The sequence below is a fragment of the Salvelinus namaycush genome, chromosome 6, assembly GCF_016432855.1.
Source record: "Salvelinus namaycush isolate Seneca chromosome 6, SaNama_1.0, whole genome shotgun sequence".
In the NCBI taxonomy this organism is placed as follows: Eukaryota; Metazoa; Chordata; class Actinopteri; order Salmoniformes; family Salmonidae; genus Salvelinus; species Salvelinus namaycush.
This window is the reverse complement of record NC_052312.1, coordinates 13,065,779-13,088,126: the sequence shown is the minus strand read 5'-3', so window position 1 is coordinate 13,088,126 and position 22,348 is coordinate 13,065,779. Positions and strand designations below refer to the sequence as shown.

Below are 22,348 nucleotides of genomic sequence, written 5' to 3'. Positions count from 1 at the left end.
TTGTATTATCTTTTATGAGATCTAATGTGTTATATTCTACTACATTCATTTCACATTTCCACAAACTTCAAAGTGTTTCCTTTCAAATGGTATCAAGAATATGCATATCCTTGCTTCAGATCCTGAGCTACAGACAGTTAGATTTGGGTATGTCATTTTAGGCAAAAATTGAAAAAGAGGGGTGGATCCTTATTAATACCCTGTGAATTTCAGTTTGTGAAAAAATATGCAATGTATAGTGTGGAAAGAATCATTGTACCATCTAAATTGCTGTGACATATTTTCAGCTGGTGTACAAAACCGAAAGTAAGCTTAAGAACAGGAAGCATAGAAATACCGCACATAGAACAGATCTACTGCTTCTTAGACTTGCTTTCAATGACAAATCTATAACTTGGTCAGGTCGCCCAAAAAGTTATATTGCAGCTTTAAATGGGTCTTTGTTAATGATGGCAAGACTTGTTTATAAAGCAGTGTGGCTTGATCACTTATCCTTGGGTCAAACAGAAAGTGCAGACATGCAAAATCCACCAACAAACATCTTATCTCAATGAAAAGCACATTCAACTGAGATGGCAGGCCTTTCAAGGGGCCTATGCATCACATCTCTATTGGATTCGTTTTGCATATCCTTGGTCAACAACAACTGTAATTTGCATCCCTGACTAGAGCTGTGAAGATAAACCGAAAATTACAGACACAGACTGAAGCATTTTTGTGTACGGTCAGTCATTTTCTGTGATTCTGCTACACAATATTCCTCTAAAATCATTATTTGGTCAACAGTAATATCCTAAGCATTATGTTGATTCATAGCCAAGTGAGGGGTTACCCGAGTCTTTTCACTGGTCTGGATTTTTGGAATCGACCAAAGCACATAAAGGAGTTATGAGACATCCTTTGTAAAGAGAGAGTCTTGCGAATTCCAAGCGCAAACAAAAAAATCTTGTCGTCATAGCAAAAATCCTAAGGCTAGCACCTTTGAGCAATCAGCTAGAGTATCTGTTCTGCATCAGCATTTTTGACAGGGTAAAGCTGTCCGTTAGACATGAACACCGCAAACGTGACCTGGTCTACAGTGTGGGGAATTTAAGTCATCTGGTGATGTAATTGATCTATTAGAGATGTGTTGATGAATGGCCTCAGAGGTTTAACTGATGTATTTTATATGGCAATGTCAAGAGCCTTTCAATAGGAGATCTGTCGTCAAACTGTAACATTCCTTTAACATACGTCAGATAAATAATAACAAAACGTGACTGTTCAAGAAGCAGCCACTGGCAGAAAACGTGTCATCATGTACTAAATTTTACAGAAACACAAAAAGGCAAAGCTCAGTTTGTTTTAATTTTACATCAAGTTGCCCTAATACCTGTGTAACAACTTCAATAACTGACTTTCCCACTCTTGTTGCCTCCAATATGAAACTCCGAGGCATTTCCATACTTCTATACTGAATCCTTCATGTTAGACAGTGGTGCAGTGTGCCTTTGCTCAATGCAGATCAATACATCATCCCACCTAGCTGGCGCATTACACACCTTTGTGGCGGCTAAAGCGTGTCCCTCCCCACAACTCGCCGACTCCGACTCAACACTGATGGATGGCTTTCCCAATAGGAGAACACATTCAGTGGTGAAACTAGTTCCCTGGGATGATAGAATGCCCAATGCTTTCCGGCTAGCTGCTGCTTTTTGTCCTCAAATCAAATTAGGTATTAACAATGGTCTTTAAAATGTAGAGCATATTCTCTCTGAAGATGTTGCTCATCTTGAGATTCTGGCATATGAGACGATAAAGGAAAGAAATGGTGTGGCTCATTGCACTTTAAATTTCTGCAGTAGGCTAAATCTATGGGTGTCAATCTTAATGAAAAGTAAAGTATATATACTTTTTCTCTTTCTTGACATTTTAGCTAAGAGCTGTCTATGGCAGCATAACTTGGATGACTGCCAAAAATGTAAATACAGCAACTTAACATTCGTAATATTCCATGACTAATTTAAAAACAAGTTGTTTTCCCCAGCACTTTGACCTGTGTGTTAGTAAATTAATTAGACCAATCTGTTCCAAATTCCGACTGTGGTCAACTCAACATGTTCAGAAGTCACACTTACAATAACCTAAGACAGCTGCTATAAAAAAATGTTTTAATACTTTTATAAACTCTTCCACTGTTTGCTATGACGCCCCCCAAAAATCTTCCTGTTTCACACATTATATGCATGTGTGAAATGGAAATATCCTAAATCCCCCTGAGACACCGCCGGAGACTGTTTGCCATGACACCCCGCCTGACCCAAAATAGATGAGAACCAGACAGAGCATGTTTTGGAAATAACAAAAAAAAACATGTCCATCCATTGTCACTTTACTTACTCATGCACGTAGATATAACAGGGCACAAGTGAGGTATCTGATGAACTAACTGCCAAGAACACATTCCTTTATACACTGCTCAAAAAAAATAAAGGGAACACTTAAACAACACAATGTAACTCCAAGTCAATCACACTTCTGTGAAATCAAACTGTCCACTTAGGAAGCAACACTGATTGACAATAAATTTCACATGCTGTTGTGCAAATGGAATAGACAAAAGGTGGAAATTATAGGCAATTAGCAAGACACCCCCAATAAAGGAGTGATTCTGCAGGTTAGCTAATAGATTTACATATTGTGTCTTCCCTGTAAAACATTTTAAAAATCAGAAATGATGGCTGGATTCACAAGATGTGTATCTTTCATCTGGTGTCTTGGACTTGTGATTTAATGATATTTAGATTCTAGTATTTACTTGTGACGCTATGCTAGGCTATGCTAGTCAGCTTTTTTACTGATGGGGGTGCTCCCGGATCCGGGTTTGGGAGGAACTAGAAGTTAAGAACTCAGTAGATTGACATACAGTTAGCCATCCATTAAATCAACAGAGGAAACAGCCTTGACCAACTGGAAATGTCATGTCCCTTCCACCCTCATGTACTGGGGCCTCATTTATCAACCATGTGTACATTTCAAATCAAATCCAAATCAAATAGTAATCAAACTGTCAACATTTACGCATATTCTCATCGATAAAAATCAGAGCCATAATATATTTGAGCGCTACAGCCCTACCAGGCTGTCTATTCACCTTTTATGGTAACAAAAACACCCTCATTTTCTGTATGACTTGGAGATGTTGAAACTGGATCGTGACAGTTCGTAAAAGAAAGCCCAATGGAAAATTTGATCACATTTCTGTAGAGGTCTGGGCAGAATGTTGCAGTGACTTCTTCAAACTAAAAATACATGCCGCCTAGCGGGTGCCAAACACTGGCCGCGCATTCTGCAAGATTGATTGTCCTTTCTAACTATTTTAAAAGTAAATGCTACAGTCCACACGTCTATGCAAAATCAATGCAAATTGTTGTTCAAAATGCCTCCGTTTTATCATTAGGCCTACATTTCAAGGTTATTAGACTACCATTATTATATTTCCTGTGCAGCAAACATCTCCCATTTCCCCAAAACAATCAATAAGCCTATTTGTTTGCAATACAGTTGACCAACCTTCTTGAAGTTGTGTGCACGCATGGTTTGGGATTTGCGTGGAGATACGCACACTTTCCCGTCAAGTTCATCGTTTATAAATATCAACCTTTGCGGGAAAATGAGGCCCCTGGACTTCAACAATTCTCTCATGTGGGGCAGACACCAGAGAGTTAAGCCAGCCTTCTCTGTGTTGGCTAGGGTTGGGGTCAATTCCATTTGAATTCCAGTCAATTCAGGAAGTACACAAATTCCATGTTTTTCAATGAGGGAAATTTGGAATTTGGTGTACTTTCTGAACTGAAATGGAATTGACCCAAACCTTGGTATTGATCAATTCCAATGTGCGCTCAATACTTCACTGACTACTTAATTTAATGCTGCCGTTAGGCAAAAGCAGTGAAGTGCGAAAGTGAAGAGAAAACCAATGTTTATTGATATCGTCCCCCACACTCGGTCAGAACCTGCCTCACTTTGCTTCCTACACACATTTTTGCTTCAATTGGTTTCAATCGAAAACACTTGTGTATGTCACAATCCCTAGATGTTGCTGCAGAGGCCTTGGCAGTACAACTTGAAACATAAAATCCTCAAACCTTTTTGACCATGTAAAAATGCAAGCTGACTACAAGAAACAAGACCCCTCTGATGAAAATCCTGAAATAACAGAAAGAAACAAAAACTGGAGAATTCCCTGCAGACTGGAGCAAAAGCGGTAGGCCCGATTACCGGCGAGACAGGCTACAGGGAGGAGGTGAGAGCCCTGGTGGAGTGGTGCCAGGAAAGTCGCTCACTCAACTTCAACAAAATGAAAGAGCTTCATGAGACCGCAGAGAGCACGCCCCCCCCCCCCCCCCCCCATATCGACAGGCCGCAGTAGAGAGGGTGAATCGCTTCAAGTTCCTCAGCGTGCACATCACTGACAACCTGAAACAGTCCATTCACACAGACAGTGTGGTGAAGAAGGTGCAGCAGCACCTCTACAAACTCAGGAGGCTGATGAAATTTGGCTTGGCCCCTAAGACCCTCACGGACTTCTACAAACGCACCATTGAGAACATCCTGTTGGGCTGTATCACTGCCTGTTACGGCAATTGCAGTCCGCAACCGCAGGGTTGTGCGGTCAGCCCAACACGTCACTGGGGGCGTACTACCTGCCCTCAAGGACATCCACAGGACCCGGTGTCACAGGAAGGCCAAGATCATCATCAAGGACCTCAGTCACCCGAGCCACAGCCTGTTCACCCCGCTACCATCTAGAAGGTGGAGATGTACAGGTGCACCAAAGTTGGGAGACAAAAAAAAAAAATGCTTCTATTTCCAGGCCATCAGACTGTTAAATAGTCACCACTAGCAGGCCTCCGCCCAGTACCCTGCCCTGAACCTTAGAGACTGCTGCCCTATGTACATAGTCATAGAACACAGTGCCTTCGGAAAGTATTCAGACCCCTTGGCTTTTTGCACATTTTGTTACGTTTAAGCCTTTTTCTAAAATTGTTTATCCCCCCTCAATCTACACACAATAGCCCATTATGACAAATCAAAAACAGGTTTAGAAATGTTTGCTAATTTATAATATTAAAATGTTTTTTTTTTTTTTTTGTATTCACACCATTTACTCACTACTTTGTTGAAGCACCTTTGGCAGCGACTAAAGCCTCGAGTCTTCTTGGGTATGACGCTACAAGCTTGGCACACCTGTATTTGGGGAGTTTCTCCCATTATTCTCTGCAGATCATCTCAAGCTCTGTCAGGTTGGATGGGGAGCATTGTTGCACAGCTATTTTCAGGTCTCTCCAGAGACGTTCGATCAGGTTCAAATCCAGACTCTGGCTGGGCAACTCAAGGACATTCAGAGACTTGTCCCGAAGCCACTCTTGCATTGTCTTGGCTCTGTGCTTAGGGTTGTTGTCCTGTTGGAAGGTGAACCTTCACCCCAGTCTGAGGTCCTGAGCAGGTTTTCATCAAGAATCTCTCTGTACTTTGCTCCATTCATCTTTTCCTCAATCCTGACTAGTTTTCCAGTCCCTGCCGCTGATAAACATCTCCACAGCACGATGCTGCCACCACCATGCATCACCGTAAGGATGGTGCCAGATTACCTCCAGACGTGATGCTTGGCATTCAGGCCAAATAGTTATATCTTGGTTGCATCAGATCAGAGAATCTTGTTTCTCATGGATTGAGAGTTTAGGTGTCTTTTGGCAAAGTCCAAGTGGGCTGTCATGTGCCTTTTACTGGGGAGACCCTTCTCCCCCGATTATTCAGTTTAGCAGCCAGCCAGCTCTAGGAAGAGTCTTGGTGGTTCCAAACTTCTTCCATTTAAGAATGATGGAGGGCACTGTGTTCTTTGGGACCTTCAATGCTGCATAAATGTTTTGGTACCCTTCCCCAGATCTGTGCCTCAATACAATCCTGTCTCGGAGCTCAATGGACAATTCCTTGATTTTTGCTGTGACATGCACTGTCAAATGTGGGACCTTTCATAGACAGGTGTGTGCCTTTACAAATCATGTTCAATCAATTGAATTTACCACAGGTGAACTCCAATCAAGTTGTAGAAACATCAAGGATGATCAATGGAAACAGGCTTCACCGGAGTTCAATTTCGAGTCTCATAGCAAAGGGTCTGAATACATGTATTAAAAATAGAAAACAGAAATACCTTATTTACATTTGGTAAAAACCTGTTTTTTCGCTTCGTCATTATGGGGTATTGTGTGTAGATTGCTGAGAATTGTAATTTATTTAATCAATTTAAATAAGGCTGTAACGTAACATTTGGAGAAAGTCAAGGGGTCTGAATACTTTCCGAAGGCACATTCTGTATTCTAGTCAAGGTTAACCTTATAAAACTACAGCTGTACACACCTTTTCTATTAATATACTGTCCACACACACAATTTATTTAGATATAGATAACTCTGACATTTCTCGTTAGGATGTTTCTTAATTTCTTCAATTCTTTTGAAGCTAGATAAAGGTATTGCTGCATTGTTAGAGCTAGAAACACAAGCATTTTGCTGCACCTGCGATAAAACCTTCAAATATGTGTACGCAACCCAAATATTTGTATTTTCCAAAGCAAGCAGAAGTTTCCTGTGTGAACTTCCTGCTGAAACATTCCAGCACGTGGACACTGCTTGAACCCTATGAAACTGAACAGGTCACCCACACCTCGCTGAGCCACTCAACAAACAGCTCCCTTCGGTCACAGCAAGAGTGGAATAGGGAGAGAACAGAAGTAAATGTTCCCAAAAACAAATCCTGTATTTTCTTTTTTTAAGGCTCTGATTGAAATATAACGTCCTCCCTTAGACTGTTCAGACTACTTCCTAAATGTTTCGCTGCTTCCCACGACTTGCCAATAAATGTCAGAGCGATGGCCAACAACTCCCCCCACCACCCCCACCCTCCTATTTATTTTAAAACAGATGAATGAGTTTATTCAGTTCCAGCAGCTAATTGAAATTCTGCAAGCGGGTGGTGTGTATGAGAGAGTTTTAGTGCACTCTGGCTTAGCCCTTTAATGCCTGTAAGACTTCTGTAATTTGTAAGAAAATGATGTATAGCTTCAAAACATGTTTTAAAAATGAATGTTGCTTGCAGGGAATGTGATTCTTTGAACACTACAGTGAAAATGTGATTGGATGCATTTTTTCCATTGTCTACAGTTTGGTTAGTGGTCCACTGATGTAGCCTACCACCTCCAGACTGTGGCTTTAATGAATGGACGATGCAGTTGCTACATAGGCCAACAAATGGGGCACAAGTTATAATCAATGCCAGGTACCGGTGTTGTGTTCAAGACCAAGACCGGATGGGGGGGGGGGGCGAGACCAAATCCAGACCAGAAAAATGCGAGTCCAATTCAAGACCATGATTGTAAATTTGATCAAGTCACCACCATAAGAGCTCGAAATGTCCAGTATGTCTGTGTTCATATTTCAGAACAACATATGGATACTTTAGACATTCAGAAGTGGGAAAAATGCATTCTGGGGGGAAATAAAGCCACTCTACAAAGTATTACTAACCACAGTGGGGAACAATGGGCCTTCAAAGAAGGGATTTATAAAATAATGATTATAATAATTAAATCTCTTCAGTTTGTTGGAAAGGAAAGGGTTAACACTGCTGGTCTCTGGGGAGATACATCTAGCTAGCTAAAAATCAGACATTGGCTAGGACATCAGAAGCTAGATAAAAGGCATTGCCATTCAACTGTATTTGGGCAAAATTTTCGAGTGACAGTGGAATCAACCAATCACACTTTGACTTAATGAGTGGGACCGGTTTACAAAACCATATGGAAACTTCTACTTTCGTGAAGGCCAACAGGTCCCGGCGCAATACCGAGCAGTATTTTTCCCACGGTCTAGCTAGCTTTTTTTGTCGGCTAGTTTGCAGCAGGTGTTATCAGAGGATGTTGTTGCTAATTTGTTAGCCTCTCCCTTTTCAAGAATAACTTTCAACAAGAAATTAAGTTTCAAATGATCATCCTCTGGTGAGTGGAAATGTGTTCTCTATTGCAGCGCGCTTGCTGTTAGACATCTTTGAAAATAACACGTATTGAAACATTGTTGCATTTAAAGTGGAACTGACATTATTTTAGCAACATGAAATCTTATTCAAATCTGTTCATATACAGTGGTTCCTCCTTTAAAAGTTGCAAGCTTATGCCGCGGGACTTAGAAGTCATTTGTGGTTTAATACGTTACCCTGCATCACCACTTCATTGCTCCAGACCAGCGCAAGGGGGAGTTAGAGCACTGATTATGCTTTTGGTTCCTACTGTGTCTCTGACTGACAATGAATGGGCGACATAAACCGAAATAGAAACTGATAATTGTACACGACTTCAGTATTACTTACTAAACCTGTTGTTACACTAAGATTTTTATTATTTTACTCTTACTGTAGTACTGTAGGCCACTCCCAACAGGTCACATTGTGCTGCACAGAGTGGTGCAACGGTCTAAGACACTGCATAGCTGTGTTGATACAGAGGCTGGTTCAATACCCATGCCGGCCTCGACTGGGAGACCCATGAGATAAGTGTAGGTTTTTCGTTTTTCTCCCTCTAAAAACAGAAATAAATAATTCTAAATAACAAACTGGCTTCATTTACAAATTAGTAACAATGTCTCACCCCATGTTCAAGAATGGACTTTTTCCTCAATCATTTTACATTATTTGAAAAACTAAATCTCCAAAATATTTAAGGGGCATTGCACTAATAATGGCGCTGACTAGGGAAACGTTCCTAGTGTTCTGTTCTTAGTACCAGTCTGCACATTCAAACTAAAACAATGTAACTAATAATGGCATCTTTATGATTTCATTAATAAAATAATGATAAAAATACTCTTTCAAATTGCCGTTGTTTATTTAGTTATGGATCCATAACGAATTACTATGGCAATAAATATCACTGAATTGCAGAAATATCCTCCAATCCTCTAAGTAATTATTGGCGGAGAGTCACGTCATATTTTTCGATATACTGTAGGCGACATGAGTCTCACTAGTGTTGAGTAATGTGCTGTTAAAAGTGGTTGCAGGTCTTATTTATTTAAAGAGCATATTGAAGTTAGAAGCAATAGGATTTGAAGCAAAAGCCTACAACATTTTAGCACCGTTTCGCGCAGCTCGGAGACAAGCATGGGGACTGGTTTTGACAAATCAATGAGATTTTTATTTTCACTTAATCTCCGTTTGGGTATTTGTTAGACTAGAATTAGAAAATTAGGGTGCAGAAATGTTATGCTCTTAGTGTAACCTTTATTTAACTAGGCAAGTCAGTTAACCTCTCTGGGGTAGGTGGGACTCAATCGTCCCACCTGGCCAATAGCCAGGGAAAATACAGAGCGCCATATTCAAATAAAATGATATAAAAAAAAAAAACTTTCATTAAATCACACATGTAAGATACCAAATAAAAGCTACACTCGTTGTGAATCCAGCCAACATGTCAGATTTCAAAAAGGCTTTTCGGCGAAAGCATAAGATGCTATTATCTGATGATAGCACAACAGTAAACAAAGAGAGTAGCATATTTCAACACTGCAGGCACGACACAAAACGCAGAAATAAAAAATATAATTCATGCCTTACCTTTTGACGAAATTCTTTTGTTGGCACTCCAATATTCCCATAAACATTACAAATGGTCCTTTTGTTCAATTAATTCCGGCGATATATATCCACAATGTCAATTTATTTGGCGCGTTTCATCCAGAAAAACACAGCTTCCAACTTGCGCAACGTCACTACAAAATATATCAAAAGTTACATGTAAACTTTACCAAAACATTTCAAACTACTTTTGTAATACAACGTTAGGTATTTTTAAACGTTAATAAATTGATCAATTTGAAGACGGGATGATCTGTGTTCAATACAAAAAGAAAACAAACTGACGCAACTTTTTTGGTAATGTGCCTCAAACAATTTACTTCAAGTGACCCTCCTTTACGATGGCCGTACTTCATTACACTAAGGAATAACCTCAACCAATTTCCAAAGACTGGTGACATCCAGTGGAAGTGGTAGGAACTACAAACAAGTCCCTTAGAAATCTGGTGTCCCAATGAAACCTCATTGAAAGACAGTGAAACAAAAAAAACAAAAAAATCTGAATGGTTTGTCCTCGGGGTTTTGCCTGCTACATAAGTTCTGTTATGCTCACAGACATGATTCAAACAGTTTTAGAACCTTCAGAGTGTTTTCTATCCAAATCTACTAATAATATGCATATCTTATATTCTGGGGATGAGTAGAAGGAAGTTGAAATTGGGGATGCTATTTATCCAAAAGTGAAAATCCTGCCCCCTACCCCGAAGAAGTTAAGAACAAATTCTTATTGACAAGGCCGTTGCTAGTTTGATTGCATTGACATTCCCAGCCTTAGTTAATATTCTGGACAAAAATGGACGAATGTGAGTCATTGAAACTGAAACAGTGCATCCCGAATCGATTTGGAAATGCTTAATGTTTGTGTTTTTGTATTCTTATGATTGTGACCTACTGGCTTATTATGACCAAGTTTATGGACTGCTTATCCGTTAACATCATGCTGTGTGTGACTGCCGCCTTTTAACCGGCCCTATGCAGTGGGGCATACTCTAATTTTGCCAAAAAGTTTCCAAACGGCCCGCCTATGTTTAATTTTTTAATTCCTAGAGAGGTTATTTACATTTTCACTCTCCTACATGAGTGCGCTGGTATTACGGTTGCTGTCCTTTCAGAAATCAGGAACCTGTCACACACTGAAGGCCTATAGGTTCTCTACTATGCAAACATGTCTACAATAGATATAAAGGCTGTTAAGATAATGTTTCAAAAAAGGAGCGTATACATTTGTCCTGGTGAAGCGGTTTTATGCGCTGACTGAATGGATGCTGATAATTCTGAGTTCTTTTACTCAGCTGGTCTCGGGAAGAAATTACTAGTCCTCACTGTCCAAGACCGAGTACAAATGTACCGACACAGAGATAAGGCCACACTCAATGTGGTCTCGAGACCAGACTCGTACTACAATACTGCCAGGTACCATAAAATCAAACCTCATAAATAGTGCTGATTGTGAGAACTGACTGGTGAACTGCACTGCAATGAGATAGCACTTTTTCTTTTCCGAATGGCACTTGATTTGACTATCCCAGTGAAGCACAAAAACATCCCACCAACAAACTTCCATAGACAACAGTGAACCTCTGCAACCACTCCTCCCTTAAATATCCCATTCATTTTCTTGAGTAAACACATTGTGTAACATGGGCCATGCTGCTACAGAAACAATCTGGTTCTTCAGTTTGTGTAAAATACGGTTTGTGTAAAATAGAGAATAATTTCTGAATTAAGTATTTTTTCCAACATTAATTGTGATGGAAAGAAGTTTGTTCTAAAACATAAATTATCATTCATATCAATTCAACTGAATTTGGAGCTTTGTCAAATGGGAAAATATAACCCTGTCACCGTCGAGGCTCATTGTTGTCCCAAAATAGATGAATAAGTAGGCTATATTCGTAACACGTTCATAATGAGCTTTATTCTAAGTGAACACCACTCTCTCACCTCTAAATAATTCAAAGAAACTCACATAATGTATATAAAAGTAGCCTACAATATCATAGTCTACAATAAACCATTTGTTTCTGATGAGAATTTTCATTCAGTTTAATACCTTATCCACAACTCAGGGTTTTAATGAGCTCTGTGCCTTTGATTGTGAGGAATATAAAAAGAGTGCCTGATGTTTGAGGACAGGATGAGGTATTCTTTTTGCTAGCAAGGCTTTTGGGGGGAAATAAGGTGTCGTAGACTCGCCTCATATCAGTGAAACTCACTGGGGAGTTGAGTACAAACTGTACTCACTGGTCATACAAAAATACAGTATTTATGTGGTAAAAATACTAATTGGTTGTCTGCTTATCACTCAGATGTTTGCTGAATGTTATGTAAAAGTGAATCATGTACAGAAATTTGTTATTGGCAGTGTTTAGAAACTAGTGTTGGTCATCATGACAAATATGATGAACAAAAATATTTTAAAAACGCAACAATTTCAACAATTTTCCTGAGTTACAGTTCATATAAAGAAATCAGTGCAGACTTGGGTGGGCCTGTGATGGCATAGGCCCCACCAACTGGGGAGCCAGGCCCAGCCAATCATATTATGTTTTTCCCCACAAAAGTGCTTTATTAGACAGAAATACTCCTCCGTTTCATCAGCTGTCCAGGTGGCTGGTCTCAGATGGTCCCGCAGGTGAAGAAGCCAAATGTGGAGGTCCTTTGGTCCCCAGCACAAGGTGCACCTGTGCCAGAAGCATACCACCCTGCATCCCACTGCTGGCTTGCCTCTGAAGGTAAGCAGGGTTGGTCCTTGTTGGTTCCCGGATGGGTGACCAGATGCTGCCGGAAGTGGTATTGGAGGGCCATATCCCAATGCCTCAGTGCAGTGATTAAGGACAATGCCCTGTGTAGGATGCCGTCTTTCGGATGGGACGTTAAACGGGTGACCTGACTCTGTGGTCACTGAAGATCCCATGGCACTTATCGTAAGAGTAGGGGTGTTAACACTGTTGTCCTGGCTAAATTACAAATCTGGCCCTAAAACCATCATTGCCATCTAATCATCTCCAGCTTCCAATTGGCTCATTCATTCCCCTTCCTCTCCCCTGTAACTATTCCCCAGGTTGTTATTGTAAATAAGAATGTGTTCCCAGTCAACTTACATGGTAAAACAAGGATTAAAAATCATGCTGTTTAATCAGCTTCTTGATATGCCACACCTGTCAGGTGGATGGATTATATTGGCAGAAGATAAATGCTCACTAACAGGGATGTAAACACATTTCTGTACAAAATGTTAAAGAAATATGCTTTTTGTGCATATGGAACACTTCTGGGATCTTTTATTTCAGCTCATGAAACATACCAACACTTTAGATGTTGTGTTTATATTTCTGTTTATTATAGAAAAGATATGTTCATGAATGGAAAGGAATAGAAATGCATAAGTGTAGTTTAGCCCAAGATGTATTAAGGAGCCTACCGTTACTCCTTAAAGTCCAAGGACTTTTTATTTTTTAGAGGTAGACTGGCTCTGGCAGCCAAAACAGCCAAATAAAATACTCCATCTAAACGGGAAACAATTCTCAATTGTGACATACGGTTCTAGAAATAAATTTCTCCCTGCTCTGCTGACCAGTTCTTTGCTCCACTCATAAAGGAGTAATAAAGGCCTAGTGCACTCATTTGGTGGGGAATTTTATTTTTGTATTAATTCATTTGTTTAAATTGTGATTTATCAGGGGGTGCTGCAGCATCCTCAGCACCCCTACTTCCCACGGCTATGGCTGTAACATAGACATGGCTATGTGGGAAACTAACGCTAACCCTATAAAAGGCTGTGTATCAATTAAACTTTAGAAAATTATTTCTCGCTGATATGAAAGGTCCTTATGCTTCCAAAACGGTACCGCAAGCAATGAGTGTGTTAATGTTCAGCCCGAGCGTTGCGGTTCTTAACAAAACTAGCCCTCTACAGAAGATGCCATCGTCAAATGACGTATGTGTAATCAAATGGAACAGAGGACTAGAATGTAGCTCTGCATGATAATTAGGCACAGTCAAAAAAGTGATTGTCCTGTGTTTCATATACACTCGCAGGCCAGTTTATTAGGAACACCCATCTAGTACCGGGTCGGACCCCCTTTATCTCCAGAACAGCCTGAATTATTTGGGGCATGGATTCTACAAGACAGAAACGTTCCACAGGGTTGTTGGTCCATGCTGATGCGATGGCATCACGCAATTGCTGCAGATTGGAAGGCGGTACACCACCGCCACCAGCCTGTACTGTTGACACCAGGCAGAATTGGTCCATGGACTCATGCTGTTTACGCCAAATCCTGAATCTGCCATCAGCATGACGCAACAGGAACCGGGATTCGTCGGACTAGGCAATGTTTTTCCACTGCAGTCCAGTGTTGGAGATCGCGTACCCACGGGAGCTGCTTCTTCTTGTTTTTAGCTGATAGGAGTGGAACCCGGTGTGGGCATCTGCTGCAATAGCCCATCCGTGACAAGGATCGACGAGTTGTGCGTTCAGATATGCTATTCTGCGGCAATATTTGTGGCCCGCCTGTTGGCAAGAATTGTGCAAGCTATTCTCCTTCGACCTTTCTCATCAACAAGCTGTTTTCCCCCACAGGACAGCCGCTGACTGGATGTTTTTTGTTTGTCGCACCATTCTCTGGAAACCCTAGACACTGTTGTTCATGAAAAGCCCAAGAAGGCAGCTGTTTTTGAGATCCTAGACCCGGTGTGCCTGACACCAACGATCAAACCACGCTCAAAGTCGCTTAGGTCACTCATTTTGCCCATGCTAACGTTCAACCGAATATAACTGGATGCCTGTCTGCCTGCTTTATATAGCAAGCCACGTCCATGTGACTCACGCTCTGTAGAAGCGATACATTTTTATTAACGGGGTGGTGTACCTAAAACTGTTCAGTGAGAGTATATTTCCACACCGAGGTTGGAATAATACTGTGACATTTTGAAAATGATAATGCCCTTTTAGTGTAAGAGCTGTTTGAAAAGACAGACTCAAATGTCTGCCTGTTTTGGTGGGATGGAGTTTTGGTCTGCCTGGTGAAATCAAATGAGTTAATAGACCAATAAGAAAGAGTTCCAAACCGCTCTGTCAATTTCTGCTAATTTTCCATTTTCCCCTCAGAGGGACTATTGAGCAGTGACAGACCTCCCAAAATTCTTGCTTGAGAAATTGCTATTTCCTAAAAAAACTTTTTTTTTTTTTTTACCATTTTAATTGAAAACAATCATAGTAATTGTTACCCAGAAATAATTGGATATTGGAGATTAAAAAACTGCTGCATTGGACATTTTTGGGGCTGCAGGTAGTCTAGAAGAGCGTTGGGCCAGTAACAAAAAGGTCTCTGGTTCGAGTAGCCGACCCGACAAGGTCGGAAAAAATAAAAAAAACATCTGTCGATGTGCGCTTGGGCAAGGCACTTAACCCTAATTTGCTCCAGGGGCCGATAATATTATGGCTGACCCTGTAAAAACAACACATTTCACTGCATCTTTCAGGTGTATGTGAGAATAACACCAGGCCACGGCTGCATGGACAACGTAACCTGCCAAATTCAATAGGTTGCAATTACACAAGTATTTTGGCCTATTAGTAGGAGATTGTTAACAATATAACATGATTGACCAGGCACAAAAATATGGCATAGCCTATGGGAAATGGGTTTGGGAGCCTTTCAATAAGTAAACTTTTATGAATTGCTGTCAGTGTCAAACGACTATGTGACAGACTAGTCTTCGTTCGTGTGTTGAAAATGTCGCAAGAACAATGAGGAAATATGTCAAGCCAGGCCCTTCCACAATTTTTAGGATATATATATATAAATAACATGAAGGCTACTTTTTATTTCATGCAGTCATAAGCACTACTAATACCGCACTAATAGTTTGACGTTTTTGTTTCGTTCATGAATAGGCCAATGACACATATGATAGGCTAACAAATCGGAAGTTAATCAGCGATTTCATACGTTTCGACTGAGTTTACCTGTAATGCAGGTACATTTACGCCTCATGCGCGTTGATGCTGGAAATTGTAGAGAGAAAATAACAAACAACCCAATCTAAACCAAAAGAACACAACACTCACCGTTTTAAAGAAATACCAATATATCCCAAGGTAGGGAATCTGCAGCTCTTCCAAATGTGTTTGAATTCTTGAAATTGAAACAGCTAGGAGTTTCGGGAGGAAATTGACGACGCCTATGATACTGTCCCAACAGTCGTTGCGGTAAAAAAAAAAAAATATATATATACAGAGGGCTCGTTATAAATTAAACCACATAACTAAAAGCACGTGTTACAACTTTGCTGTTATCGTTGTTACGGACTCTTTCTTCCTGTATAATTCCAGTTTTTGACACCATCCGTCCCATTCACTTGCTGTAGCCTATTCCGGTTTTTAGAGTCGTCTGTTTCTTGCAGTTGTTGATACGCAGATGGAGTGAGCAATGATCGACTTCGGCACCTGAAATACTGGATTAGTGATGTTTTCAGAGCTGCGAGGTCAAACCCCGCCTCTTGAGCGGCACTGTATTTACTGCAGCCCTCTGTAGCCTACTGAACTACGTTCGCACAGGCAGCAACCACGACTCTCCGCGAGCGAAGGGAGGAGTTTCACTGCACTTTCTTGTGAACTTTCCACCATCAACCACTCAGGTAGGATGCAGTTTGAGAATATTTTGGCGGCAACTGTTTGCAGGTGTGGAAGGAGTCGAACTTGGCATATCGGTTGGCTATGCATTTTTATATAGTTTGTCCAGGTTAATAGCCTGCGATGCTTCGGCTACATACAGCCTTCCAACGCAAGCAATATGGCGACAATTAGGCCTAAAACAATGCTTGAGGACAACAAGGGCGAAATTGTGGTGTAGCCTAGATATTGGTGGGACGAGTCCAAAGAACAGTAGATGGATGTTGTTGTTTTTTAAACTTGTTTTTTTTTTTTTTTTACATTTGAAAATCATTTCCTGTAATTCTACACAGTTTGACATGACTTATCTCTTGAGGGGTATATGGAGAGGTATTTTGGAAACTGTAAGTGGAAGGATGTCTTCATCATCATTAAGACTGAGTTGTATTATAATTTCCTGGTTGCTCTAATAGTTCACAAAATTTCAGTGTATGTGTCAAAACAAGCAAATATAGTGTATATAATCATTGTACCATCTAAACTGCTGTGTAATATATTTTTCATTACCAAAAATATTGTATTTTCAGCTGTTTGAAGCTGGTGTAAAAAACTGGAAAGTAAATGACACAAAAAAACAAACTTAAGAACGGAAGCATAGAAAAACACATATATAGAACAGACCTACATCTTCTTAGACTTGCTTTCAAAAAGAATGACAGATCTATAACTAACATTACTATGTGAATTTGGTCAGGTCGTCCAAAAAGTTACAAATTGCAGCTTTAAGAAGACGCAAAATATGAAGACTGAGTTTTATTGTAGTTTGAGTTCCCCTACCTTATGCCCAGTCCAAATTTAGAAATATATATACTGTATAATAATAATTGAGTGTGAACATACAGTACCATGGTCAGACTTACACTTGTGTCGTTGAATGTTGATCCCGACTCAGGAGTCTGTCTCCCGACTGTATAAACTCGATGGAGCAGCCAAAATATTATTCTAGCCAACATTTGGTTCCATGGGGCACCTACCTCCAGGGGTCCCCCAAACCCCCCAAAAACTAGCAATAATAATATTTCTGGGGTAAAACAGATTGTTTTAGGAAAACGGCTAACTTCCTGCATTTCAACACATTTTTTTTGATGATGCTCAGAGAAAAATGTGGTGTTTTATTGCTCATCTCATTCTACTCTTTTAAAACAAATGTTCTGCAATTCTACACATTTTGCCATTGTTTATGGCATGTTCATATCATATCTGAAATGATTGTGGGGGACAAAACCACCTGTTCTGAATATTGGGGGGGGACATGACCCCCGCCTCCTCCCAATCATTTGTGTCAATTTTACCTGTGCTTGTTAGATTATGAAGAACTGAAATCATTACCTCAATTCTGTTGCAAAATGTTTCTTAAATGTAAGCAAATTAAACTAGGCGGGACCTAGCTGAATTTGTCCAATAGAAACTCTCTCTTTCGTTGCAAAATGCTAATGTTTGGACAAATGATTACACCCCAGTTGTAGGGCCTACAAAAATGTGATGTAAGAATCCTGTTATCCAAACACCATCTGCCCAATCCTGTTATATAAAGAAAGCAATACAATTATTTAAAAAATTCAAAAAACAAAAAAATCAGTAGTGTAGAATGCAAATATTGTGCATTCTATTATTGTATTATATTCTTTAGTATAGGCTACTTTGCTCCACTTTTGTATTTTATAGTTGTAACCTACACGTATGTGTCTATGTCTGTAATTTGTTTATGGTGTGTCTACGTCTGTAAGTCGTTACGTCTCATATTTGACTGGCACATTGTTCCCCCTGCTGCTGTATTGGTTGGAACAGGTCTCCCTTAGAATCTCTTTCATCTCAGTGAGTTTCCTGGATAGGTAAAGGTTAAATAAATACAAATAACAGTTCTGGGTCACACCATGCATATGTGATTTGTCTCTCTTGCTCTCTCTCACTCATTTCCTTCATGGTAATAGAAAATGTAACTCATTAACCCCTAGTGCCTGGAGAAAGAGTGGTTTAACAAGGTCACATGATACCAGAGGCAAAACGTGATGTAATTTCAAGCTTTAGAAACAACTTTTACAGTTAATTATTTGAGTTGTTGACCAAACACATTCAGTACCAGTCAAAAGTTTGGACACATCGACTCATTCCAGGGTTTGTATTTATTTTTACTATTTTCTACATTGTAAAATAGTAGTGAAGACATCAAAACTTTTAAATAACACATATGGAATCAAGTAGTAACCAAGAAAGTGTTAATCAAATCAAAATAAATTCTTCAAAATAGCCACCCTTTGCCTTGATGACAGCTTTGCACACTTTTGGCATTCTCTCAACCAGCTTCATGAGGTAGTTTCCTGGAATGCATTTCAATGAACAGGTGTGCCTTGTTAAAAATTACTTTGGAATTTATGTCCTTCTTAATGCGTTTGAGCCAATCAGTTGTGTTGTGACAAGGTAGGGTTGGTATACAGAAGATAGCCCTATTTGGTAAAAGACCAAGTAAATATTATGGCAAGAACAGCTGAAATAAGCAAAGAGAAACGACAGTCCATCATTACTTTCAGACATGATTGTCAGTCAATCCAGAACATTTCAAGAACTTTGAAAGTTTTTTCAAGTGCAGTCGCAAAAACCATCAAGCACTATGATGAAACTGGCTCTCATGAGGACCACCACAGAAATGGAAGGCCCAGAGTTAAATCTGCTGCAGAGTATAAGTTCATGTCCTTTGGTCTGACGAGTCCAAATTTGCAATCTGCATGTGTGGTCCCCACCGTGAAGCTTGGAGGAGGAGGTGTGGGGGTGCTTTGCTGGTGACACTGTCAGTAATTTATTTAAAATTCAAGGCACACTTAACCAGCATGGCTACCACAGCATTCTGCAGCGATACGCCATCCCCATCTGATTTGTGCTTAGTGGGACTGTCATTTATTTTTCAACAGGACAATGACCCAAAACACACCTCCAGGCTGTGTAAGGGATATTTGATGAAGAAGGAGAGTGATGGAGTACTGTATCAGATGACCTGGCCTCCACAATCACCCAACCTCAACCCAATTGAGATGGTTTGGGATGAGTTGGACCGAGGAGTGAAGGAAAAGCAGCCAACAATTGCTCAGCATATGTGGGAACTCCTTCAAGACTGTTGGAAAAGCAGTCCTCAAGAAGCTGGTTGAGAGAATGCGAAGACTGTGCAAAGCTGTCATCAAGGGTGGAGAATCTCAAATCACTACCTCAAAGGGAAACCCAGACGCGAGCTGCAAAGTGACGCGAGCCTACCAGACGAGCTAAATGCCTTTTATGCTCGCTTCGAGGCAAGCAACACTAACGCATGCACGAGAGCACCAGCTGTTCTGGATGACTGTGTGATAACGCTCTCGGTAGCCGACGTGAACAAAACCTTTAAACAGGTCAACATTCACAAAGCCGCTGAGCTAGACGGATTACCAGGACGTGTACTCAAAGCATGCAAGGACCAACTGTCAAGTGTCTTCACTAACATTTTCAACCTCTCCCTGACTGAGTCTGTAATACCTACATGTTTCAAGCAGACCACCATAGTCCCTGTGCCCAATGAAGCGAAGGTAACCTGCCTAAATGGTTACCGCCCCGTGGCACTCACGTCGGTAGCCATGAAGTCCTTTGAAAGGCTGGTCATGGCTCACATCAACAGCATCCTCCCAGACACCCTAGACCCACTCCAATTCGCATACCGCCCCAACAGATCCACAGATGACGCAATCTCAATCGCACTCCACACTGCCCTTTCTCACCTGGACAAAAGTAACACCTATGTGAGAATGCTGTTCATCGACTACAACTCAGCATTTAACACCATACTGCCCACGAAGCTCATCACTAAGCTAAGGACTCTGGGACTAAACACCTCCCTCTGCAACTGGATCCTGGACTTCCTGACGGGCCGCCCCCAGGTGGTAAGAGTAGGCAACAATACGTCTGCCACGCTGATCCTTAACACTGGGGACCTTCAGGGGTGTGTAGTTAGTCCCCTCGTGTATTCCCTGTTCACCCACGACTGCATGGCCAAACACGACTCCAACACCATCATTAAGTTTGCTGACGACAACAGTGGTAGGCCTGATCACTGACAACGATGAGACAGCCTATAAGGAGGAGGTCAGAGAACTGGCCGTGTGGTGCCAGGACAACAACCTCTCCCTCAATGTGAGCAAGACAAAGGAGCTGATTGTGGACTACAGGAAAAGGCGGGCCGAACTGTAGTGGAGCGGTCGAGAGTTTCAAGTTCCTTGGTGTCCACATCACCAATGAACTATCATGGTCCAAACATACCAAGACAGTCGTGAAGAGGGCACCACAAAACCTTTTCCCCCTCAGGAGACTGAAAAGATTTGGCATGGGCCCCCAGATCCTCAAAAGGTTCTACAGCTGCACCATCAAGAGCATCCTGACCGGTTGCATCAACGCTTGGTATGGCAACTGCTCGGTATCTGACCGTGAGGCGCTACAGAGGGTAGTGCGAATGGCCCAGTACATCCCTGGGGCCAAGCTTCCTGCCATCCAGGACCTATATAATAGGCGGTGTCAGAGGAAAGCCCATAAAATTGTCAGACTCCAGTCACCCAAGTTATAGACTGTTTTCTCTGCTACCGCACGGCAAGCGGTACTGGAGCACCAAGTCTAGGACCAAAAGGCTCCTCAACAGCTTCTACCCCCAAGCCGTTAGACTGCTGAGCAATTCATAAAAATTGGCATTAACAACACCCCCCCCCCTCTTGTACACTGCTGCTACTCGCTGTTTGTTTGTTACCTATGCATAGTCACTTCGCCCCCACCTACATGTACAGATTACCTCAACTAGCCTTGTACCCCTGCACACTGACTCGGTACTGGTGCGCCCTGTATATACAGTGGGGAAAAAAGGTATTTAGTCAGCCACCAAAATGACAAAATGAGAAAAAAAATTGACAAAATGAGAAAAAAAAATCCAGAAAATCACATTGTAGGATTTTTTTATGAATTTATTTGCAAATTATGGTGGAAAATAAGTATTTGGTCACCTACAAACAAGCAAGATTTCTGGCTCTCACAGACCTGTAACTTCTTCTTTAAGAGGCTCCTCTGTCCTCCACTCGTTACCTCTATTAATGGCACCTGTTTGAACTTGTTATCAGTATAAAAGACACCTGTCCACAACCTCAAACAGTCACACTCCAAACTCCACTATGGCCAAGACCAAAGAGCTGTCAAAGGACACCAGAAACAAAATTGTAGACCTGCACCAGGCTGGGAAGACTGAATCTGCAATAGGTAAGCAGCTTGGTTTGAAGAAATCAACTGTGGGAGCAATTATTAGGAAATGGAAGACATACAAGACCACTGATAATCTCCCTCGATCTGGGGCTCCACGCAAGATCTCACCCCGTGGGGTCAAAATGATCACAAGAACGGTGAGCAAAAATCCCAGAACCACACGGGGGGACCTAGTGAATGACCTGCAGAGAGCTGGGACCAAAGTAACAAAGCCTACCATCAGTAACACACTACGCCGCCAGGGACTCAAATCCTGCAGTGCCAGACGTGTCCCCCTGCTTAAGCCAGTACATGTCCAGGCCCGTCTGAAGTTTGCTAGAGATCATTTGGATGATCCAGAAGAAGATTGGGAGAATGTCATATGGTCAGATGAAACCAAAATATAACTTTTTGGTAAAAACTCAACTCGTCGTGTTTGGAGGACAAAGAATGCTGAGTTGCATCCAAAGAACACCATACCTACTGTGAAGCATGGGGGTGGAAACATCATGCTTTGGGGCTGTTTTTCTGAAAAGGGACCAGGACGACTGATCCGTGTAAAGGAAAGAATGAATTGGGCCATGTATTGTGAGATTTTGAGTGAAAACCTCCTTCCATCAGCAAGGGCATTGAAGATGAAACGTGGCTGGGTCTTTCAGCATGACAATGATCCCAAACACACCGCCCGGGCAACGAATGAGTGGCTTCGTAAGAAGCATTTCAAGGTCCTGGAGTGGCCTAGCCAGTCTCCAGATCTCAACCCCA

At 41.3% G+C, this 22,348-nt stretch overlaps 1 protein-coding gene across 2 annotated transcripts in view; it reads right to left on the bottom strand.

Annotated features, from left to right (window-relative positions):
- Positions 1–16,155, bottom strand: part of LOC120049658 (inactive ubiquitin carboxyl-terminal hydrolase 53-like) — a 60,892-nt gene extending 44,737 nt beyond the window's left edge. For both annotated transcript variants that reach the window (XM_038995994.1, XM_038995995.1), the window contains exon 1: positions 15,746–16,155. The gene's annotated coding sequence lies outside the window, so the exon portion shown is untranslated. The remainder of the gene's footprint in view (positions 1–15,745) is intronic.
- Positions 16,156–22,348: the final 6,193 nt, after the last annotated feature.